At 40.0% G+C, this 25549-nt stretch overlaps 1 long non-coding RNA gene across 1 annotated transcript in view; it reads right to left on the minus strand.

The window, feature by feature from the left end:
- Positions 1–6384: 6384 nt before the first annotated feature.
- LOC114920333 (uncharacterized) overlaps positions 6385–25549 on the minus strand; it is a 63831-nt gene continuing 44666 nt past the window's right edge. Inside the window, exons 3-4 of the long non-coding RNA XR_003808658.2 lie at positions 10964–11105; positions 6385–6811 (exon numbers count right to left, since the gene is read on the minus strand). This is a non-coding gene — a long non-coding RNA (uncharacterized lncRNA). The remainder of the gene's footprint in view (positions 6812–10963; positions 11106–25549) is intronic.

A 25549-nucleotide genomic window follows, 5' to 3' on the forward strand; every position in this document is an offset into this window, starting at 1 on the left:
CATCAGAACAGTAGTCCCACAGGTGATAGAAGTCAGCAAATATTTCATGAGCTGTGCTATCAGAGTACCTCACCTCTGGAGTCCTGGGCACTATTCTGCAAAGAACACTTCCCAAACTGTTCTGCTGTCAGGTGTATTTATAGCAGGCGGGCCGATGACTGATGCTAATGCCTGGGAAATTATGCAGTGCACTATTGCTGTCATAACAATATGTTAGACTTAAACAGGAAGGTTAACTAAACTAGTCATTTAAGTTATAAGTGGGGCACTGGCGTTTGTCTGCATCCACAGTTATGGATAAAGCTTGGTGTTGCAGAAAGTGTAATCAGTTTTCATATACATGGCCCTAGATTTAGCCGGGTGTTGATTTAAATAATTTGGTGTTATAGGGTCAGATTTGCAGAATAGCTAAATGAGGGATCGGGTTTAATTGGCATTGAAAAAAGAAGAGTCAGAGGTCACCCTTGCGCCAGAAGCTGAGGGGAATAATTGAAATTGTACATAAAAAAAATTAACAGTATCTGATAGTGTGTTAAAAATAGATATACTGCATTTTCTTTCTTCTTTCACATTACATACGAGGATGTAATGATGATTTAAAAATACTTATTTTTAACCACAAAGATGGAAAACTATTAAACTACAATAGAAGAACGAGTTTAAGATATTTGCACAATGTGTGTTTGGAAGCTATTTGTGAGAAAAATTAATGTATTTGGATATTTAAAGTGCTACACCTCAAAACCAGGAAAAGTTGTTTCGCTGATCAAACTAAAACCTGTTACATGTAAACCCTTTAAAAACGGGATTTGAGGACATTTTGCAGAACTATGTGCATTCTGGAGCGTCACTTGCATATTTAGCCGGTTTGAAGGTTTGAAGAGGGCATTTCAGCAGATTTAACAAGTTGTGTTTAGTTCCAGTGTTCAACACGGTGTTATAAATAGCGTTGATTAAACTATAGATCAGATTTTGGAGAAGAAAGTTGTTTTTAGCGTGAGTCAGTGTTGTTAGCATTGGTCGACTACAGCTTTCAGTTTGTTGTCATGTGGCCAAAAGATTCACAGTAGCTTTAAACTTAATGATGTAATAAATTCTGCATGCTAATGCATTTATTTTAGTCGACTTCACTGTATTCAATCTCCTTTACATTTTTGATCGATCGCTTTTTATATATACTGTATATATGGATATAACCTGTTTAAAAACATACTGTATATTTCTTTTAAGAATCCTCAGAAATAGTGCCAGTGCCTTTGTTTTAGAAAGAATAAAAAGGTGATTTAGAAAAGAACTATTGCAAAAAAAATGCTATTCATAGTGAAGACTATCTGCCGCTCTGAATCAAATGTGGTTTGTTCCCCGATTACTTACAGGAGAATTTAACATTTTGTCTGCTTCATCAACTGTATGCTTAAGAGCTAACATGGAGCTTAAACATGTAGGGACTGCTTCATCAACCAAGCAATCTCCTATCAACTCGGTGAATTCCTACAGGACGAGGCCCTTTCACCTTTCTTAAATGGATGTAGACCACCACAAACATCTAAATGATTGGTGTCTTCCCCCTCAGATGGTGATCAGTGCAGTCAGAAGCCTTTTGGTTGAAACCAGAACCTTCAGAAACGCCACACTCAATAGTAAAACGGCATCATAATAAAAGGTTCACACTATATCAAAACAAATTGTGGCCACTAAAGGAATCAATTTTTGACATTTCACCTCCATCTATAGAGTTCACTGACCCTGGCTCGGAGATTTACAGCTCCGTGTAGCCTCAATCAAAGTGTTTGTCAGCAACGCATTTTGTCGAAAGTTTTAGTGTTACACGTGCAGATCATGACATGTATGGATTTAATGGGCCCTTGAGCCACCCTTATACCTCATGTCTCACACACACATATAGGATAAATATTGTAGCTCTCAGTGTAGTAACACAGGTGGAGATTTGTGGATGAGACGCCCCATTTCTAATCTCAGATCTATTACAGTGCTTCTGAATGAATCATCAAAGCTATGGGTGTCACTCGGGAATAGTTAGCTGCATCTTGAAGTCAATAACAATTTCTGATGGGGTTTGTGAGGGTGGTCACAAATGGTAACTTTTATGAATAATGAAATGTTTGAAAATCTAAAGAGAGCTTCTACTGGTGTTTAGATTTCTCTTCTTAAATATTAGAAAACATTTACTCTATATGTTAGAAAATATATTCTATTACTGACATTAAGTTCATTATTTTCTTGTATTTTTATAAAGTTAAACACTTACTCTTGCACAAGGTTAGGAACTCATGTCAGCAGTAAGGAGAGGAACAGATACCAGTAAACAGGAAACAACAGAGAATCAGAGAGCAAGAACTACTCAAGCTGAGGATTCCCTGTAAGCAGCAGAGATGACTTTTCTCCATCGCGGTGAGAGGTGGTTTCGACTAGCCCGGGGAGAGGGATCATGAGTACAATATTGACTTTAAATTACAGCAATAGCTGCTGCTCATGCTGTCTCAGGACCATGCTGCGGATCAAACACAAAGATCAGGCCAGGATTAGGAGAAAGCCACTGACAAGCGTCAAGCCGCCTCTCTGCTGCGGCAGCACGTGTACTCACACAGCACCTCCCAAATCTCACACTAAGCTCTCCTCCGCCTCTCAACATGTAACACACAGACCTAACAGTCACCCGATTTGAATTTCAAAGCCAAAATTGATCACAAACAAAATTATCTAAACACAAGGGTTTAAGGTGCTTGGCTGGTGGTGTGTGTGTGTGTGTGTAGACTTTGTCAAGGGAGATCTATTGTGAGGACTTGAGGGCGGCTGTGTTTCCTCCCTGATGTTTCAAGACTCTCACGATCACTTACAGGATACAGCCTTGCTGTTGCAACGCCTTGTAACTGGGCTTTTATTTTCCTTTTCCTGGCAGTTAAACACAAATAACAGCATGGATGATGTGCCGGGACTCATTGTCTGTGCTCAGGGAGGAGTGCAGGATATGACTGGTGTGATAAATGATCGCGCCTTGTGCCTGGCGTGACAAAGAAAACTGCGGCACAATCTGCATGTGCTCCATCCTTTCACCATCATTAGGTGTAATTGGGACTCATGGCGAGGCGTGTTCTTTTTTCCGCTGTGGAAGTATCGGGGAATGGAGCTGGAACTCCTAATAGGACAAGTTACAGAAGGTAGACATGTCCAGGCCACTGCTACAGCACTTCAAAAAGTATGTCCCAGTATCACACTGCTGGACTTAATGGAAGCTCAACAGATATGTGCCTGTGTCAAATCTCATTAACTCTAATGTCAGAGCCACTCTATTGTCATGTCAAACTACGCTTTTTGCTGTTGACCTTCACAGTGTACACACGGAGGCTGTTATTGGCACCTGTCTGAGGCGGGTGGAGCATGCTCCTGGAATCTAAACGTGCTTATGAAAAAAAAAAAAAAAATTACATCCATCTAGGCACTCATTACATTTTGCTGCTTGTAAGTTTTAATGCTGATGCATTTTATCACAAGGTTAAAATCTGACTCACAACTTCTCATGCACATTTTCTTTTTCCTGCAGCACTATTTTTTTATTCAATGACAATATCAAATCAACGCAAATTAAGATAAACAGTAAGTTTGGAGAAAACTAGCAAAGGAATAATGCAGAGGGAAAATGTGCACGTTTCCTGTTTGTCAACCGAATACTCTAAAAACCCTCACATGCATCCAGCACAATAAGTTCTATCAGCAGCAGCAGGATCACAAAGTCTTTGTTTCATGACCTCCGCCTGTATATCCTTTCCCCTCCTTTCGAATCAAAGCCCCCACACCATCTTTAGCATTTAGAATTAATTGCACAGTTATCCTCAAATTAATTCCTAACTGTTTTACAACACACAGAGAGAAAAGGGCAAACCAATTATTATTCTGTTTTCACCTTACAGAGGGGGATATTATGCAAATGATCTTCTCTACATGAGAAGGAAAAGGGGCTTTATTTTCCTCAGCAGATGCTGCCTAGACAGTCTAGCATTCTGTGGGGGACAGAAAGTGGGGCTGCTGTGAAGATCTGATCGCTCCACCTGGCTTCCTACTGACTCCATATCCAAGCAATAATAGAAAACACACTGATTAATTATTTATTTTAAAGAATCTTTTTTTTTTTTTTTCTTCATTTCAGGCTGGACATGTAAGGTTAAAAGGAATGTTCCAGGTGCTGTCTGGAAGTATTTTACAACTTCTGTGCTTACGAGCTAGAGGTGTTTCTTGATGGAAGACAAAGTCCCTCGGCTATGCAGACCTGCAAAATGTTTTATTTGCTTCTTTCCCAGGAAGAGAGAATACACATGAAGAGCGCACAGTGAGCCTGTGAGCCAGACATCACGATGTGGCTGACAGGATGGCAATGCTGGGTTTCAGAGAGGACAGGGGGCATCTCACCTCCCTCAGCTGTTCCGCACTTCTGACCACAGCGAGTGTTTATTAATCTGAGACCTTGAGACCTCGTGGAAGTTGCTGAATGAAAACTAAAAAAAAACACACAGACACGCAGCATTTTCAACTTCTTAGCAGTCAGGGGGTCATGATGCTTTGAAACGAGCTGCTTTAAAATCAGCTTTTTCTTTCACAAGGTAGAACAAAACCAAAGCTTTAATGAGCTGTGATGATGAGTTGAGGTCAAAGCGCTTATCGTCTTTACAAATCAGGAGAAGATGTGCTCATGGAAATAAGCTCCCATGAGTATCCATCATCACCTCAAAAAACTGCACGCAGCGGCGCAGCTCCAGGTGCTCGAGCAAATTGGGGCTTTCGATGTGGAATGGATCAAACACAGACTCAATATTCATTAATCTTTCTGACTGTGATCTGCCGCAGATCTGTGAGCGGGTGAGGGTAATTGTGTACCTCATTGTGCGCGTGTTTGGACCAAACTTAATCATGATGTCAGGCTGTTAATAAAAGGTTATTAAAGGAACAAAGATCCAGGTTTTACATATGTTAGGCAGGGGAGGTCTCGGGAACCCCTGTCTCTGAGGTAAACACAGGCCTTCATGACAAATGATGCTCATGCTGAGATCAGATAGTTAACAAGAGATCCCCTTATTAACCAGGTCTGCATAGATAATTGGCACTTGAGCCTCACATTTTGAATCTGGCCTGAGCAGTGTCATTTATCAAGAAGCCGAGCATGCTGTCAAGGCTCCATAATAAGCTGCAGTAACTGATGAATCAAGATTAGGCAGATAGATTGAGAATGAAGGAGGAGGAGAAAATGGGACACAGCCGCGTGGCAGGGGGCTTCGCTTGATTTTCATGACATTAAAGCGGTATTATTCCTAACGTGGAGGGAATCTATCCTGCAGTAGAAGCTATAGCTGTAAAATAGCTCCAACTCAGCAGCATCATGATGAAGAATCTTAATCGAGACTGCAACACTTTGCTCTAATCTGCATACTGTGTGTGTAAACTGTTTGACCTGGAGATAAAATGTTGTTTTGGTGTAACACTTCACATTTTAAAGTTAACTGTTTAGCACCAATACACCAAGTCAAATTCCTTGTACGTGTTAATGTACTTGGCAATAAACCCTGATTCTAATTTTGATTCTGAAATCCAGCTTTGGATGTTTTAGTTATACATAATATACTCAAACATGTTACTTCTACAAATACCACATTCAAATTAATGATATGCTTAAAAAAAACAAGTGTTTATCAACACAGTCTATTAATCACTTTGTAAATCCCCAGAAGGTTAATTAGTGAGAAATCTGATTGGAAATGACTAATTCAGATGGTAGAGGTGATTCATTTCCGGGTTGTTTTTAGTCGGCTGAGTATCAAAGTTATCTACATTTTTAAGGGGTTTGACAAAGAAGAAGCACCTTCAATATGTCACCTTGGGCTACGTCATTTTATTATGGGCATTTTTTAATTTTGTGGCATTTATTTAATAAAAATGACATTAACAAAGTTAAGTAAAAAAAATATGAAAACCTCTTCATTGCAAATACAGCACCAAGCATTAGTTTCAGCCATACGTTAACATTGCTTTTATTTGCCTTACATAAATATAAGTCAAAAGGACAAGAGAGAGATTGCTGCATGGGCTTCACTAATAACTATTGTTCACAGTTTGAGTAAATTGTTGTTGTTACACGATATAATTGGAATTAGCGAAACAATGCAGGAGCACATTAAACCTATTACTGCTGTACAACAATATCAATCAAAGCAATTAGAGCAGATTCAACTGCCCCATCAGAAGAACACAATTAGGTGCATTCAATCTAAACTTGCCCGTTTCCACTGCTTGGTAAGTGGCTCATTAATATGAGTGTAAATGTGTATGTGTGTTGTCGTGTGTGTGTGCACCACCCCTCTTTTTATCTCACTGGTATAGAAGTGTAGATAATTACAGATGATGGGCCGGTGATCAGCTGCAGGTATGGGAGCCACCTCAGGCCTCGCCCAGCCTCTCACCTCCAGCACTCCCCTGCTCCGTCAGGCATGTTTGGCAAGTGTCTCCTCTCCCCAAGTCTCCAGCTGTCCAGTGGGGTGCGCCAAGTCACAGCAGGAGCGCCTGCCTCTCCATCTATGGCCCATCTCTTTCAAGGAGTGTGATGCAAGTGTGTGTTTGGGGTGGAGGGGGGGTGGAGGGGGTCGTCTCTGTACTCACATTACTCGCAAGCAGACGGAGCATGCTGCCAGCACCCAGCATGTCCGCCCACACGCCCCTGCCCTGCTGGTTAGACCTCACGGTTGGAGGAGATGATGGAGAGAATCTGGGATCCAGGAGGGGGGTGGATCCAGAGGAATCTGAGAGACTGAGAAAGACAGAAGCTCAGAAGCTTACCTCCATCCCACAGGCGATCCTCGGACAGCTCAACCTGATATGGTAGTCTGAAGTCTCCTTGTTGGGGTTCTTTTGGGAGGGGTGATTTTTTAAAATGACAGCTAGACCATTTGTTTGCTTTTTGTATTATCACCTCCCTATTTGACTGCACTACAAATTCTACAGAAGACCTTCTCTGTGCATTAGATTAACATTTAAATTGATGTAAACTATACAACTTCAAGTCATTATTGTTAGGCACAGCACGAGATAGTTTATCCCAACTGGCTTTACAGGAGTAATTAATGACACATATTTCCAAATACGAGCAAAGTAATTGGTCCAAAACTAAATTTAAGAAGCACTCCTTTTGTGCTTGATGTCAGACTATTTACAGTATTACCAGAATACGTGGCTTTTTTTGGAATACAAAGGGGAAAAAAATAGGCATTTAAGCATTTTTTTTAATAGATGTAGCAATTAATCATTTATTAAAGTTGGTGAAGAATCATTGCAGCAAAATATTTTAAGCTGCTTAGAAGCACTTAAAAAAGCAGTACTCAGCTAATGTTTATCATGAACAGTGGGACCCACTCTCAACAACATCCAAACACCAGTAAGTATGGCTCATTACTAACAGCCAGCATTACTCTCATGTGCCCACAGGGGGCTCTAGTGTACCACATATTTTACGGCCCAGGCTCTGTTAAGCGTCTACTTAGAGACCAAGGCACTGATTGTGTTGAGGGTGGACCTTTTGAACTGCCGTGCTGTACGATTGATATAAACATTAACCAAGCTTTTGCACAAATCAAAACATTAGCATGCTGTAATAGCGCAAATTAAACATATAAAAAAAAAAAAAAAAACAGGGATGTAGTCACAGTGTAATGTTCTGCTGCAAAGTGGTGAAAAAGCTGTGAATACAGAGCTTATCCTGATTCAGTTATTTCTGACTATAAATATGTGTGTGTGGGTATAAGCGTGTGTGTGTCTGTCTGAAATTCCAAGGTGGTGAACAGTACTTGATGAGCTAGCTCTGGAGACCTCTGAATTTTAATGATGTTGGAGATGATATTGTGTGTCCTTCAGCTTGTTATACTGACACAAGCACTCCATAAATCATCATACCTAGCTATCGTAAAATCAATACCAAACTGCTACCTCAGCGCTAACCCGTAATAAGTTTTTCAGCCGTCTAACAGCTTAAACTTTGCTGTAATGCCGTTCGACCTATAGGTTAAGATCAGAGCATGCTTAATTTGTTTTGTAATAGAGACTTTCTAATCCTTAATGAAGCGCCTATTAGGGAGGCTTTTGTTGGCACATTGGTGATCAGTTGGTGGAACAGCCATTGCAATTAAGTTTGAATCTTTGTCCTGAAGCAAAAAAGGGGAAGAGAAAATAAAAAAGGAGGGAGGAAAAAAAAGAAAAGCCTGAACGGTCAATAAATGTTAATCCAGTCAGAAGTCGTCCGAGCCTTTGAACAGGACTCACACTGTTTTTTTTTCACATGCACTTGTTTCATCCTTCCCTAAGAGAGGCTATCCCTAAAGGATACCACCACTGATCCTGAGACCAGACTACCACTCACTAATAAGAGCCCATGTGTAAACAATATAGTCCACATTAAACACATTAGTACTAGGCTTTGTGTGAAATAAAAGCTGTGGATTTATTCACAGAAATGGCTCTTAAGCATGCGGTATGTTCTAGTTGCAAAAGGTTTACGGTCAGTTTAAATCAATCAAAGGACTATAAGCTTTTTATGGCTTTAAACAAGTCAGAGCTACTTTATTATATTACTCTTGTCTTACTTCGTGCACCTAATTGATCTCTGCATGCTGTATTCGGGGAGTAAACAAGATGCAAATGACTGAAGAAAACTGAAAATGAAGTCTCATGTATCCTTGCAGGGTTTTTTTTTTTTTAGATTCATAGCTATAACTGGGGCAGCATTTTCAGAGACACACAACATATGTAAAAGCCTTTGCACAAGAGAGAAGCCATTGCCGCAATTTCTGAAGCGTAAACAGCTTATGAAAGTCAAATGGATATGTGGCATAATCTGACACGGCGAGTCGCTGCTTCAAAAACATCCCTAACAACCCGCGATGCCAGACAACAGCGACAATAGTTGCATGTTTTTAAACGCTCCACAGGTGATGGAGGTTTAATGTCTGCCAGGCGCAAGTGGACAAATTAAATTAGTTAGGGAGCATAAGTACATGATTCCTTTTGTTTTTATTTTGAAGCATAAAGTGCTAATGAACAGGCTCAGGAACACATGCTGTATATTTCATGAGTGCCAGCTTTGAGGTAACACTCCAGTCAACATAAAAGGTTGACATGGGTCACAAGCCCAAAATTTCCGTTTCCAAAGATTTAGCATTAAATCAGCGCCGCTATCAGCCCGTAACTCGTGTTTTGGCAAACGGAACACCCACATACCCATGGTTTTTAAGGCTGCTGATGCTGGCTGTGATTTACACGCAGTAAGAGGTGGTGACCAATTGTCAGAGGTCTTGCTGTCTGACCCTGAAACATCTGTTTTTAGGGTCTGCTGCTGATTACACTGCAGACAGGCAGCTAAGGGGACAATATTAAACTTGCAGCAAAGTGGCCTGAAAAGTGTTTGGCTTGCAAGAATTTACATGATATTGTCATACTGTGTCAAATATACTTCTTAAAATGTATTTATTTTAAAAAGCTTTAAAAGATAAATACTGATCTTTATGTCTGAAGGTGAACTTTCAACTCTTCACCTGATACAGATATAAAGGTATGAATCCCTCACCCAGGTCTGTCACAGTTTGATTCCTTTATTAAGGGACAATTAACCCTGAAACAGAATCACAAGTTTTAACACAAGATAAATGGCTTTTAAAATAAGGGCAAAATAGGAGCCCCTGTTTTTAGACACAAGTCATTTAAGTGGAAGTTTGAACATTTTTCCAAATGTTTGAGTATTTTTTTATTTTTTTTAGTGCAATTAATAAAAACAATAGAATAAATCTGTATTGCGCACTAGAGGTGGAAATTTGCCTCCAGATAAACTGTGTGTGTATATACATATATGTATATATATATATATATATGTATATATATATATATATATATATATATATATAGAGTCTGTTTTATTTATTTATTTATGCAGAATTTCACCGCCATTTATACACAACAACATTGCTGGAATATGTTTCATTGTTTATCGTAAACACTGATAGTTACCACTGTTAACCGCTGTGTGTGCATATAGGCTAGTTGGAGCGTCAATCTGAGCGAAAGATGAAGTTAAAGGAAAACAAAGAGAGAAAGAAAACTCAAATTAGGTATTTAAATGAACTTATTCAGTTAAAAGTAGTATTGTTGGTATTTATTTTCTAGATTATATAATGGAAGAAAGAAATCACATTTCTGTGATTTCTTTTTTAAAATCTTAACTAAGTGATGACACAAATTTAAATGTGGTTACAGACTTTAGGTTTCTAGTGTATTAAGAAGATATCAAAATGGAGAGTATTTACTCTGCTGATATATCCTCAGTATTTATTTTTAAATAAGAAATCTGTAAATAAAACTTGTGTTAGATTCATGGCGTTGTGTTTGTTCATGCCAATAGCGGCAGTCATGAACTTACAAAAGCTGTTGACACTGTGACTTTTCAGTGAGGTCTTTTATTTGAATACAGGGATAAATTGGAGCTGCCTGGTATCTAGCGTGTCTGTCACTGGCCTCCCATGTGGCTCTGATAGGGCTGTTAGGGAATGGCAAGGCCGGGCCGGAGCAGGGGGGCTACAGTGGGGGAGGGGAGGATTTACTCTTAAGGCCAGAGCTGGGATCCGTCAGTGTGGGCGGGTTAGGTCGTCTTCAGTATGACCTGCCACCTCTGGCAGAGCTCTGAAAAATGCAATCTGACCCTAAATGCTGAGCAGTCGTCCCTATCTGACACAAGCCTGCGTCATCTGAACTAACACTGCATACTGTAGTGGAATACTCCTCTCTTAATACTGTCTATACACCATGTGCCATTTGTACCTTGCAGTCTTGGTTATGTTTACATAAAATGTAACGAATGGATACTTGTTTAATTTTTACTTCAAATTTAATAATAATAATAATAAAAAGCAGGACAACAAACCTGTTTCATATCTGCATGAGAAATGCCGCGTAGCCTCTCAATTAAACCCACACAGCAGCAGCCCCTTGTTACGACACGTAGACGTAGTTTTTCACAATTGTATGATCTGCCAAAAAGTCCAGTCTCGCCCTTTGTTGAGCACCTACAGAGGGAGAAGCACAGATAATAAAGGTCTCTTTATGATGAGGCTCCTGCACACACACAGCCACAAAAAAAAAAACTTAAGGAAAAAAAAAAAGATCTATCAGGAGGTGGGAATTACATTGCCCTGTGCTGGGGTGGGAAAAATGAAGCAGGCATTTCTGAGCTAGCTGGCAACATAACCTTCAGAAACATCCTATTTTTCATTAGAGTTGTGTCAGACAGCTATGCCTTTAATAACATTCATCCCCACACCAAGGAGAGAATAACTCAAGCTTTAGGCACATAATGAATGGGAGAATAGGCCATGGTGCTGGCTCGCCAAACAGGCAGAGCTGCACTGCTGCACTGCTCGCTCTCCTCCTGTATTAACGGCATGCAAATGAACAGTCAAATGCGTCCTGAAGAGGCTTTCTAATGTGGCCCTGTTAATTACTGTCATTAGCACAGGGGCCAGGAGAAAGGGACTAATAAGCCACTGTCCTCATGATCTCTGCAATTGGAAGTCATCTTCAGCGATAAAAACATGTCAAAGCCCTGGTAAGGAAATTGCAAATTGCCAAATTTGCTGACAGAGTAGAAAAATTTGTGCTGACTCCAAGCAGCCTGCTAGTGATGGATGCATTCTTGACACAGTCTTGGTGTTTAGACTTAAAAAATAATGAGTATCAATGTCCCAGCCGAGGAAATATGCAAAGATGAAAGAGCGCTGCGTGGGTTTAATTAAGGGAAACAGAGGCAGGAGCTGCTTTCAAACAGAGTGACCCAACATGATCAGCTTCTTATTGCTGTCATTTTTGTGCTGAAATACAGCAGGTGAGGTGCAGGGAGAGCTTTAATAAGACCGACGTAATGTCAGAGCAGGCAAGCCAGAGGCAGCCAGTGGATTGTAAATGTAGGCAGGAGTTATTTTTGTGCAGAAAACACAGGTTTTAAAGGTGTAGAACATTACATTTGAGAGCGAGGCTCTCTCGGTTTTGTTTGCACGAACAGTCGAATTGGTTTTCACTGCATCATTACAACCACAGGGGGTGTGGGTACTCATTGTTTCCACAGTCAAGTGAAGTATTTTGTTTTACAAATGCCCTCAGGCGGTTTACACTCCCTACATCGGAGGGGAAGAAAAAATGTTCCTCATACTTCAGAGAGCAAACCAAAATATCCCCTATTATGTCTGTGATGCATCAAATCCCTGCTGTGGCCTTGAATGTAGTTTTCCCCCCCAAAAACCGGAGGGTGACACGGTCAATATATTCACCACACAAGGCCACGTCCAGGCTAATCCAGAAGACTTTTCTCCCCTCTTCTCTTCTCTTTCTTTGTTTCACTCTCTCGCTCTCATTCCCTCGCTCTGTTTTTCAAACGTCTGTGCGGTTGAGGACAAATCAAAGGCTCTATTTTACTAATGTAACACTGAGCAGACTGTGAGGTGGCTGTGGGGATAATGAGGGACTGCAGAGATGTGAAACAGACAGGCTGAAATGGATAATTAGGACAGAAAGTTTCTGCGATGCCAATGACACTCTACAGGAAATAGGATCATTAAGTTCTATATAAAATCACTCTATGTACATTGTATCTATATAAAACTGCTCGTCCTCTTCATCCTTGTCATTACAACTTTTAATTTCATTACAACCAAGCTCTGTTTCAGGGAAGGTGCAGCCCTTACCTCTGTTTCAGAGAAATGTCACAGTGTAGCTACTTTAACTATCTTTATAACCACCTGTGAAATATATTTAGTATAATTGCTGCTTTGACCCGTCAGAGAAATACATGAATACTTCTTGTCCTCTCGCATGAGCGCCCACTTAAAGCCATTCTGCATTTCCAATAGTCTTGATTTGAAATGTGCAGACAGAAGTTATGCTGTCTGATTGTTAGGACAGCATGAGGATGAAAAGGACAACCTCGCAGGTTCATAGCACTCAGGAGTATTTCACTCCGCAGCTGAGGGTCTTCTGCAGGCAAACTGGATAATGAGCCACAATAGCTGTTAAAAGGCGTTTGAGGGAGATATCATGCTACGCTGCTCTATTATGATTAGATTTCTCCTTGACAATATGAAAAGATCAAATCAATATCTACTGAGATTTTGATGATCCACAAGCCACCCCTTCCCAGTCCCCCCCCCTCCAGGGCTCTATTGACAGAGCATGATCTGACATCACCGCGGTAACGCCATGCTTTTCTCTGCTACTATGAAAATATGTAACTTCGATTAGTGAAATGCTGAGGAAATGCCCTGTGCTTTGGATTTCCTCCCAAATGTTGCTGTTTGGATACCAATGACAGGACCTATTGTGTTTCACTTTAAAGCAATTCAATTAGGAGTCATTAGTCCTCTGAGTGATTACCAGTGGCCTATCGATAGCGAGGAAGGACACGCTAATTAAAGGGCGTTTAAATGTTTCTCTGTGCAGAGTTAGGGGAAGAAACACAGCATTTAAAATGCAGTTTGCAGGAAAATATCCTTGCGCAGCAAACGACTGAAAAAACATGTTCGCTTTGCTGTCTGCAAATTCCCTTTATAGACACACATATACGGGAATGGATCCCCGAGGAATACTTAAAGATGGTCATACAACAGTCGACAAGCTAACAGCCATGCTAGTGTGCAGGTAAATATTCAGATGTTATGGTTTCCCACTTAAGAGTAAAAAAAATAAAAAAGACAAATAGCAGAACTGATGTAATCATGGCACGCATTTATAGCACATATGTGAAATTGAATATAAGCATTTCACTAAAAGGGAAGATTGGATTATCTTTCATTTTTAATTGACTGTCAGTGTTTTGCATCTTTGAGTTCATTGTATCAGAGATGGATCGGTACTTTCACAGCCTATCATGAAGTTAATCTCATTCTTAGATGAATGGTAGTGCTTATGCTGAAGGAAGGTGAAAAACTCCAAATCCATTTTCCTCTTCCTCTATAATATGTTGGTGCGTTTTATGCAATCATACTGTGCTGTGGAAATCATCAGAAGTGAAATTAAAGACCGTCTGTTTATCAAAAAGATGAATGCAGAAACATGGATTGTGGGAATGCATATTTAAACCTGGTGTATCACTACCTGATAAACGTATACGTATGTATGAATGTATGAAATGCAGCAGCTTTCGCACAGGTCACAACATTTAAACATGTATTTCTAAAGACTGATCATCCACAGCACAAGGACAGTGCAGCTGTACAGTGTGAGAGGACTGCTTTGCGTTAACATAGTGAGAGCTATATTGATTAAAGTATGATAAGAAGAAGCTCCAGTCCCAGGACAGTGCCTTTACGGCTATGATTAAATACGCTGCACCAAGCAAGGACCTATATCTAAGACAGAAGCTTTGCATCTATAAACAGCAAATGATCTTTCTCCCTTATATGAAATTGACGAGAATAAGAGCTCTAATATCCTTTCTGTATCTGTTTTAGATATTGAAGTGAATGCAGCCATCACAACATCATACTGTTAGGAGTTGTTGTTTCTCCCAAATGGGTCAATGGAGCTTTTAAATCAAAAATATTCACTGTCATGGCTTTTTTACTAAATTAATGGCAGCAGTGTTACTCGGCCAATAAATACCAAAAGTAAAAGACCACACTGAAAAGATGCGAAACCTTGAAAAGTATCTTAGAAATCTGAAGGACCCGTGAATAGCAGCCAAGGATAAACAAATGTACAATAGTGAATATAACATGGTAATGAGATAGTATGAGTGGCTGTAAAAGTGGATCTTTCTACAATGTTAACATTTATCTGGGTGTCACGTGCAATAGAAATTACTTCAGGCTGGGGAACTTCCTTTTATGAATCGTTATGGACAAGCAGCCTGATGAACTTACTGTGATGATGGGCGCTAAAGTGTGCTGGGGGAAACAATAACTTTACAAAACTTCAAATATTCAAATAAATATTCAACAATTAGGTTAGCTTAAAGAAATCAACTGCATCAATTTAAAATCCATATACATTTTTTTTATCCACACAAATGAGTAGAGGTAAAGAGCAAATGTTGCAACAGTAAACAGAACATGACATCTGACATAAATCGAGGCAAAAAGAGCTGACCTTGCAGAAAATATATATTTTATGTTTACAAAATATTATTAATGAAAATATAAGGATCGAAAAAATATTTCAACTGGGGCTCCACAAAAAAACGAACATGAGCCTCGCCTTTAATTTAAAATGTTGTACATACTATACTCTGACATGAATGAGACACATCTTTAAAAAAAACAATGAAGGATTTTGTGCTTACATTTTAACCTGTTTGGTTTAATTCCATCTTAATGTAAATGGTAAATGGACTTGAGCTTATATAGTGCTTTTCTAGTCTTACGACTACTCAAAGTGCTTTTACACCGCAGGTCACAACCACCCATTCACACACTGATGGTAGTTATCGCTATGTAGTATCATCCATCAGAAGTAACTAATCCCACTCATACACCACAGCGGGAGCAACTTGGGGTTAAGTGTCTTGCCCAAGGACACATCGGACATGTTGCCCAGGTGGGGATTGAACCCTCGACCTTCCAGTTGAGAGGCGACGATAATACTTGATAACATATATTTTTTAAACAATGCAAAATGTTTTGTTTAACCTTAGTTAAGGTTAGCTGATCCAAAAATGGGTTTATTATCAAAGTATTAACAATAAATAGTTTTGTTTTTCACTGGTGTTGAACTCCACTGTGATGAAAGGGTCAACATGTATATTTAGTATAAGATTGTTGATAACATTTCTGATTTCATCCCAGTTCTTTACAGTCCAACATAAATACATCTGTAGTTATTTTGTGTAGTGAAGGAGGAGAAGCTCTGAATCTTAAATCATTATAATTTAAGGTCAAATATTGACCTGGACGTGTAGAAGTGTGTACAAAATAGTACACAGTAGCACCAATACATTTTGTGTTTATTTATTTATGCACTTGCATAACCAAATGAAACCATTACTAAAGAGACAAATTTCCTCATTTACAATTAAAAACAAAACAATTCAGCCACAATCCACATTAGATAGCTAAAATTTGTGCTTAAACCTGATAAACCGACCTGGCATGCAGACGCATGAGACTCCACCAAGTCTAAAAAAAGAGCAGTGCTGTGTATACAGCATGCAAAACAAGTCTGTTTCTTGTTTTCCATCTTCTCTGCTCATTGTTTTTCTTCATTCACAATAATGTGTTTATTTTGGATATGAATGTCATTTTGCTTTAAATCTTGAATTCTAAAATTCCCGCTGGAGTCAGTTTAAGCCTTATCGTTTTCTTGTAAAACTCATTAGTATTAAAAAAAAAATTATTTAAAAACTGGAAGATCCAATTTTGCATGCCAGCTGTATTCCTCAGGTTTAGCTACGCAGCCGAAATAACAGTGAAAAACGTCCCCTTGGTGTGACTTTTATTCCTCACCTTATTCCCAATGTCATTCATTTGCCACTGAAGGTAACAAGCCTTTTCCACTCGGTGCTCTGTAACGGCAGACCTTTAATAGCCATTTCCCGGTGTGGTGAGGGGAGAGAGGGGGAACATGTTTATTTGTGTGTCTGCACATGCCTCTCCAGCGATTCTCTCTGCTCCACTCACCCAGCTGCTGGCTGGAGGAGTGATTCATGGGCCTGACAGATGCCTGGTGCAGCTGGATCTGTCCTTGATCATCCCAAAAGCCTGGACAGCACTGTCATTCACCATTGCCCAAATTATCTCTGTATTGACTGCAGAACCCTCTGTGACAGCGCCGTAATGGCTAATTACCCAGGATGCTTTGGGTACTTTTAAACCCCAGAGTGTTCCCTTGCTGTCTTGCCATGCAGGCTGCTGCTGCTACAGCGTGTCGCTGTGAGGGCCGGAGTTTCCTCCAGCCCCACCCGAGTACAACAAGCTAAGGGTCCCGGAGCAAAGCCTCGAGAGAAAATAGAAAGTATAATATCCTCTTTTTGAGGAATTATACAGCAATGACAAAGTGACAAAACTTGTGGTCTCGGTGGTGTTTGGTGAAGTGTTGCTTGTGTCGTCTCAGAGGAGAAAATGTAAAATACCAGTTATGGTTTGTCTGTTTCTTCGTCTCCTCTTCATGTCAAGGGAATCACCTTGTGAAATCCACAAAGTTAATTATCAAAAATGTGACTAATTATGTTAAAAAAAAAATGCTTTTTAAAATCTTTTTAGTGTGTACACATGAAACTATTTCATTATGGGAAAAAAAATTTGGTGGGGAGCTATGCAAATACATAATCCACATAATAGCTTTGGAATGGGGAAGTAATGAAACAGTCAACTCATGACAGGATACGTATCACGATACTGAATTCATCACAAACGTTCACAAAATACGTTTGTATCACAAATTTGGATTATTTTCATGTTTTATAATGAATGTGTTATTTGCTTCCTAGTCTTGTCCATTATGTGCTGGCATCATTCCCACACCCCTGCTTTGAAAAAAAAAAAAAAAAACAGCTACTGACATCAGACAAGAGACCAGAAGGCTCCCTCTGCTGGATCTAAAAAAAAAGAGTATTGCAGTATATTTTGGTCAAATAGATTTAAATTGTCCCAGTTTGTATTGTTGTAAATGTATTGCGAGGTATCTCTACAGTAGAAAGTTTTATATTTCAAAGTCCACCAGGCATACTCATCTACAATTCTGAAGCTGTGATGTTACCTTAGACTTTGAGATGCATTTCAGGTGGAAGGTGACAGAGGGAAGTGAAAGGAAATGAACACGGAGACAGAAAGAAGGGAAGGAGAAGGTGAGGGAATAGAGGGTACAAAATCCCATCCTGACTGTTAGAGAAGATGATGAGGTCCCCAGAGGATGGACAGAGCAGAGAGGGAGCAGCTTTTCTTCACAAAGACTCCGGTAATTTGCCACATCCTGTCCGCACACCCCGGCATGGAAGCCACTGTCCTTAATTACCAGGATAACAAACCCATCCCCTCCCAGCTCCTCAGGGCGCTGTTCTCCTCAAGCTGCTTTCCAACATCGCCACCACCTAGGCTTCCCGCACTCCCCCCCCCATCAGTGTCGGTCTAGGAATGAATGGGCTCTAATGCTGTCTGCAGACAGTGGATGGATGGACACCAAATAAAGTGATAAAAGCTGAGGGAATGGCCCTGCCTTGGCTAGCAGCTCGGATCTTGACGGACAGGGGCACTATAATGACACAGAGGCCTCACCTGAGTAAACTATTGCTTCTGACAGCCCTGTTAGCCATGTACACAGGGGAAACCTTTAGACAAGCCCACTACCAGTAATGGCTGCTTGCTAATGATGCAATTACAAGGAAATATGTTGATTTCTTCAAAATAAATAAAAAATATTTTCTTTTTTATCATGAGAATAATTTGCTGGCTAATCTATAAATCACTTCCAGTTTCCAGAAGTTTAGCTCCATAAGTACTTAATTGTACATCACAAACCGTGTGTCCCTTAATGACATCCCTGTCATGAGATGACTAGAGTTTAGAGGCCGTGGCCTTTTCGTCTGTTCGGCGCCTGTCATCTCCAAGATGGCACTATGTCTGCCTCGGCTTTATTTGCATCGGCTTTTGCATAAGTCCACATTGCAGCCTGCATCTTGACTCCAAAGCATCAAAACAAAGAGCCAGAAGCCACACAACAGAGCTGCCTCACTACAGTACATATAGATCCATTCAGCTCAGAGGGAATGACGAGGCTAGATTAGTGCAGTGCTTGTGTGTCCTTTATTTTTCAGTGTGCAGGCAGTGGGAGGGTCTGCTATTCCTCGGGGTGACGGGGTTAGAGGGTTGTGTGTGTCTGTGTTACCAGTCACCTGCTGCTAAATCCTATTAGCAAGGCCTGGGGGTTAAACCAACCATCACCATTAAAGGCCTGTCAGGGGAAAGCCCACAAATAATAGGGCTGATTGCTACAACTCACAAATAATAAGGTGCTTTGATAGTAGATAATCAATTAGTGATAATAGGAAGAGGGGTGACAGTCAGGAGACGAGTCTAAAAGGGGGAAATAGGGGCATATAGGAAGCAAATAATTGTTAGAGGGAAATGAGAATTTGGACTTAAATAAAGCTCTAAACATTTAGAGGAGCACCATTACATCTGAAAAAAAAAATGTGTTTGTTTTTAATTAAATTAACAGATTGTGTTATAAGAAGTAGAATTATTTTTACTTAACCTGCATTTATTTTAAGTGTGTGCATACTAGACCTGACTATAGGACAATTGTGATGTGATATGAAGTGGTATAAATAGATACATGTTAAAGAGTGTATTTTTTTTTTTTAAACCTAGTTTTACACAGTATCTGTGTTTTCAACCTGTGACCTTCAGAATCCAAAATGATTCAAAAAGCATTGTTTAACTCTAAATTGGCACCAAATGATCTGAGGGTAGCTAGCTTTAGCTTAATCTTACTGCATGGAAATGGTGTGAAAGCATGTCCATTACAGCCTCCATTAATTGGATAACATGAACGCATTCAAGTGACAAATCATTGCTTTATTACATTAAACGACTTTTCTTATTTATTAGAACAAATTCAGATTTATGCCATTTGTTTATTGTGAAAGCTCATATTGCTATATCTGTGAAATTACTATTAATTGTGCAGCTCTCCTGCATAAAATATCATGACCTGCAAAACATTTGCTTTGACTTTAACATCATGCTCTTCAGCTGATAATGATGACATATTTGTTTCTAATAAGGTAAAAAAAAACTCTGTTTTCAAGGTAACTCACTAACTCACTAAGTGTGAGCAGTCTGGGTGATCTCACATAAACTTTGCTTTATGCAACAATTTACTATTGGAGTTGCACGTCACAGTAACTCACCACAGCTGTTTTCAGACTGCATGTTTTTGAGCAAACAGTGGAGGTGTCAGTCTTGACTTTCCAGCCAACCCAAGGACAAAACAGCGATTAAATTTGAGGCCTTATCGCCTCTAAAAAAAAACTACAAGTGAGAGTAACAAAGCAGATATTGTTATCCAAGGATTAGTGTCAGCCAAAACATTCCATATGTTTCCTAAAGCGGGGAAAATGAGGTGAGAAGAAGTTGGCATAGCAAGTGTTAAATGAGATGAGAAGTGACAGTTTACATCTCCAGCCACAATTAACACGTTGATGGCGTTTTTCGCCAGGCCCCTCACAGTGATAATGCCTGTTGTCAAATCTGTTTAGCACGCCAAATCTCCTGGAGCCTTCAGCTAGGCAGCAAGCTTTTGACAGATTGAAGGTTCAGAGATAGGCTATCATGACAGATGGAAGCTGGCATCGATGTTCAGCTCTCGCCAATCACAGGGGACCTGCCCCCCTTATTCTGCGGGGCGCAGCTCCGCAACCTTCCCCCCTCTGATGGGAGCAGGGGATGGCATTGTTAAGCAGTGCATCTGTGAGACTCAGTCTCCTCTGATGGAAGCATAAGGCAAAGAGCTCTCAAGCAAAAGACGGCCACTGCTGTAAGCGCATTTCAGATATGATGGGAGGCTAGCTCGAGGGAATTGTGGAAGAGGAAAAAGTTTGAAACATTTTGAGGAGCAGAGGAAGGACCCAGGAGAGAAAAGAGCGACTGCAAGAAACGTCAGCTATTCAGTAATGCCATTATTAAATTTGATTATTACGTAAATGCTCCAAAATGCTCTGCACAGCCACGGCACAGTGGAGTTTGACGGATCTGCTTATTTGATCAGTCTTTAAGTCTGATTAGTAGAATGACGTTTTTTCTTCTGACCAACAGAATCTCACCTGTTAAATACTAAATAATGAGAGGGAGAATCAATTTAGACAGCCTTGGCTTGCGCATAAAGTCCTCCTTAGAACTCAAACTACAGTATGATTAGCCTTAATGAGATCCACCTGAAACAGTGGCACAGGAGAAACTCATTAAATCGAGCTTGTTCTAATCAGACAGGCTTATATGGATTTTGCAGACATCAGAAAATGTTCTAAAAAGAAAAATACACCGGGGCCTCTGAAACAGAAGAAGGGATCTGATAATTAAGTGTCTGCCATGCGCTGATGATATCACGAGTGTTAATGATCACTATAATGACAGTTCACGCTGCACCCAGTTGATTTACAATACACCTACTGTGAGGCACCACTGCGACAAACACTGCAGCAAACACACCCAAATGAAAACAGTTTAGTACAGACTAAACAGCCATGAGTTAGACCCAATAGGCACTTTAAGGGAGAGGAATTAAATGCTTACTTGCACATAAAAATTTCTGCAGGTAGATAACTTTGAGATGCAGCATTGTCGGTTTACTTACTGGCAGGCAGCCCTCTAAGTTGTTTGGTCTCTCCCTCCCTGTTTAGGCGAACACATTGTTGATTCAGACCCATCATGTTGAGGCTTGAGGTCACCCTGTCTCAGGCTTGGCTAGTTAGCAGCAGCCCACCTGATGGCCCAGAGGAAATCACAGCAGCCGCACTCACAGGAGAGGGCCTGACAGCCAGGCCCCGCACCAGAGAGAGGGGTCCAGCCAGGGGGGTGGAGAGGGGAGGGTCAGTATGTGGGGGAGGGGAAGAAAAAGGAAGAGAAGGGGGGGTCCTTCAAACATTGGAAGGGATGAGAGACGGCTAAAGAGGGCACAGAGGTGAGTTGTGCTGTGATCGTGGCTGCACTTAGTGAAAAAGTCTAGAAAAGAATAGGATCAATGATGAAAGAGGAATGTAAGGAAGGAACAGGGTGCATAAAGGGAGTGATGACAACTTACTGGGTGGTATACCAAAGATGAAAAAGGGAGATAAGGAAAGAGGAAAAAGTTACAGGGTTAAGTTGTACAAAAAGACTGTAAGAGAGTGATGAGGATCCCTATTCACAAAGATGGATGCTTGATATTTTGGGGGAACAGAGGAGGCTTTTATTGGCTTCGCAAAGGGGGCTGGTGTAGTGGTCTAGTTGTCTAGTTTTTCCCAACACCTAACAGCAGTTTCTGTTCAAGCAGAAGCAAAACTGCACAGTGTAAATGAAGTGAGGCATCAGTGTAAGTTATCCTGGGGCAGTGATGCTGCTCTTGCAGAGAAAATGTTGGCTGTAAAATGCTGTGATGAACAGCAGACATTTCCAGTTCACAAGTCTCCCAGTCTCTCCTGAGAGTCTGCTTCATCCCTATTATAGCCAATAATAGCCCATTGTAGTCATATGCTCTTTCTCTTCACTGTGACTGAATGAGGACACATTATTTACCGAGAGGAGACAACGCTAATACGCCGCTGCAGAAAACTGCTGACGGGAAGAGGGCAAAAATCAGAGGTTTTCCCCTCCTAGAGGACATTACACTTCTTTATATTTCTATTTATGCCTAATAACATCCCACAGTCTGCCAACACACCTCTAGACAACCTCCACGGTCGCTCTCACTGCAGGTTCAGCTACAAGGTGGTAAACTGAGAAGGAAGAAATCAATGTTTTATTTTCAAACTTCTACACTAAGTGTATATAGATGTTGATAAGGTCATTTTGTGTTACTTGAGATGAAAGAAGCTGCTTAAAGTTGGCAAGTACTGTAATAAGATTGTCAAACACAAAAGCTACATAACACTTGTATATTTACATGACAGAATGTAAGCTAAATGCTACAAGGTTTAAGATTTCATGTTTCACAACATGTCCTGTATTAGAACATCTTTAAATTATGATTACAGCTTGCTCAATCATGAGCGATGCACAAATTAAAGTGTAGGAAATTAACTCATCAAATGAGTCCTTTAGTACTCGTTAAAGTGTAATCTCAAGGCATAAAGGCCCTTCTTCTGGAGCATTTCATCAGGGCAATAACTGCAAACTGCAGATCAAAGCCTTGCAGTGTAAGTGTGCCTCTAACCACCGTTTCTTTAGGTTTCCATTTTGCACTTATGTCCAAAGGCATCAGGAGAAAAATGCCTCACCACAAAGTCATAAACCATTAATGCAGTCAGTGGTGCTGTAGTCTCAGAATCTTATTATCTTAGTTGGTTCAGCCTCATTAGCCGTTCTATGCATATTAATGGATGGGGAAATGGAAAACTATACCCCATTTAAGAACAAAACATGCTCAAGGTACTCGCTGCTTCCAGGTTATAGGACATAACTCACTCTGCAAATTGCTATCATCGGGCTCCTGGCAGAACCCTGCTGTTTTCTTTACCCAAAAGCCCCTGGTTGCCTCGCAGAGACAGAGTTACATTAACCTGCACTGCATTCAGATGCCATTATGGCTCTAATTATGGCACATGCTCTGTGAGGAACTACCTGGGTTTTCAAAGACTTTTATGTCCAGCTGTCCTGACGCCAAGGCCAGGGTCGTCCCTGCAGCAGCCCTGGTTCCAGATAGGGAAGATGTGCTAATCTCAGATGTATTGAAGCTGGCTTTGTCGACTTATGCTGGTTTATCTACCATGGTCACGACTGCATTAGACATAAGACCTTAAGTTTGAAGTCATCCGAGTAGAAAGGGGAGCAAATTACATTCTTCTCATCTACCTCCTCAGCTGTGTCCAGATTGCATCAGTCAAAAGAAGAGCAATACGAACACCTAGCAAGGCAGGGGTAAGTCTTAATGTTTTGCTTGCTCTCAACAAAAAAATCTACTTAAAAGTCTTTACTTAATGCTTAGAAAAGTAAGATAATGGCTGTGTTTTTCCCTTCAAGACTCAGCACATCTGCCAACAGACCAATGGAGACCTTAGCTGGGGAAACAAATAAAACCTCTGTCCAGTGTCTCATTATCCATGAAAGTATCTCCTCTTCTTCCTCTGTCTAATCAAAGAGAAAGGAAACACTGGAACCAGCCAAAAAATTCCAGCATGAGGGAGATTGAAACGGTTCCCTCAGTGTTGAGCATTGCTCACTCACAGCAGATAGTGAAGGTAAGAAGATCCTTTGGCAGGTGCTGCGCTGCTGTCAGAGCTGTAGATGAGCTCTGCAGCTGGATAACATCTTGCCAAATGCTCAAAACTTGTCAGTTAAGAGTCTGCCAGAAAAAGGTGGACAGCTACTAACCTCTTGAAGAAAAAAACAAAGACCAACAGTAAGTTCAAGCCATGAAAAGAAAAGTTTAGAGTTTCTTAACTGCAATTATCTGCCAGTTCCTATTGAAGATTCAGCCCCTTTATAATGCTATTTTATGGGTTTTGTTCAGAAACATCAATGCAAAAAATAATTAACGTTAACTTTAATGAAGAATTTTGATAAGTGTTTGGGAAACAATCTTTTCTTTTTCTTTAAAGATCATTTTTTGCATTTCACAGATACTACTTATAAGTAGGTAAGTAATCAACAAGCAAATGACTTCATCAGTAAGTTAATGCACAAGCCCTGACCTCTAGTGGTCTATAAATACATATATAGTGAGTAGGGATGCACAATGGTTGGACCTAGATGTTGTACAGAGGCTTTAGGCAACGAAGTGGGTGGCCCTGGTTTAAATCCGACCTGTGGCTCCATTTAATTAAGTCTGTTAGAATTGAATTTCATGTTACAAATTTGCCAACGAGGACACATGTTTGGTTGAAGTTAAATGAAAGAAAAACAAATTAAGTAGGGCAAATGAAATATTGTATTAATGTTGTATTGTATTGCACTATATTATATGTTCCTGTCCAACTTCTGAAATAAACAAAAACTTGCTATTCAGCTCTTAGAAGTTTTTTGTCGACACAAAAACCAGAATCATGACTCTCAAAACTGGAAATCTTGCATCCGACATCTACCATCTTCACACTGCCTTAATGTAAATACTGTAAAAAAATAAATATCTACCTCATGTAAATCAGGTAGATAGTATATATAATAATATTGTTGAATTTCATGTTACAAATTTGCCAACGAGGACACATGTTTGGTTGAAGTTAAATGAAAGAAAAACAAATTAAGTAGGGCAAATGAAATATTGTATTAATGTTGTATTGTATTGCACTATATTATATGTTCCTGTCCAACTTCTGAAATAAACAAAAACTTGCTATTCAGCTCTTAGAAGTTTTTTGTCGACACAAAAACCAGAATCATGACTCTCAAAACTGGAAATCTTGCATCCGACATCTACCATCTTCACACTGCCTTAATGTAAATACTGTAAAAAAATAAATATCTACCTCATGTAAATCAGGTAGATAGTATATATAATAATATTGTTTATCATCATGTTTGTTTCAGCATTATTTGCCCTGCACACCAATACACTACTGTCTTACTTGGTTATCTGTTTGTTGATTGTAAATATTTATTGTTATACCTTTGTACATAGACAGCACAGTTCACTAAGGTCATATTTATTGTATGTGTGAGCCTTCTTTGCCAATAAACGTAGGAAGAATTTAGGATTATTTCAGGCTAGTTTTAACTGAAAATTTACAAAGAAAAAAGATGGGGGCTGTACGGGATAGAGAGCATAGAGTGCATGCTCAGCTTCCCCATCAGAGCGTAAATATTGATCATCTTTAATGTTTACCATTTGAAATTGG

This window comes from Labrus bergylta, chromosome 13 (genome assembly GCF_963930695.1).
Source record: "Labrus bergylta chromosome 13, fLabBer1.1, whole genome shotgun sequence".
Taxonomy (NCBI): domain Eukaryota; kingdom Metazoa; phylum Chordata; class Actinopteri; order Labriformes; family Labridae; genus Labrus; species Labrus bergylta.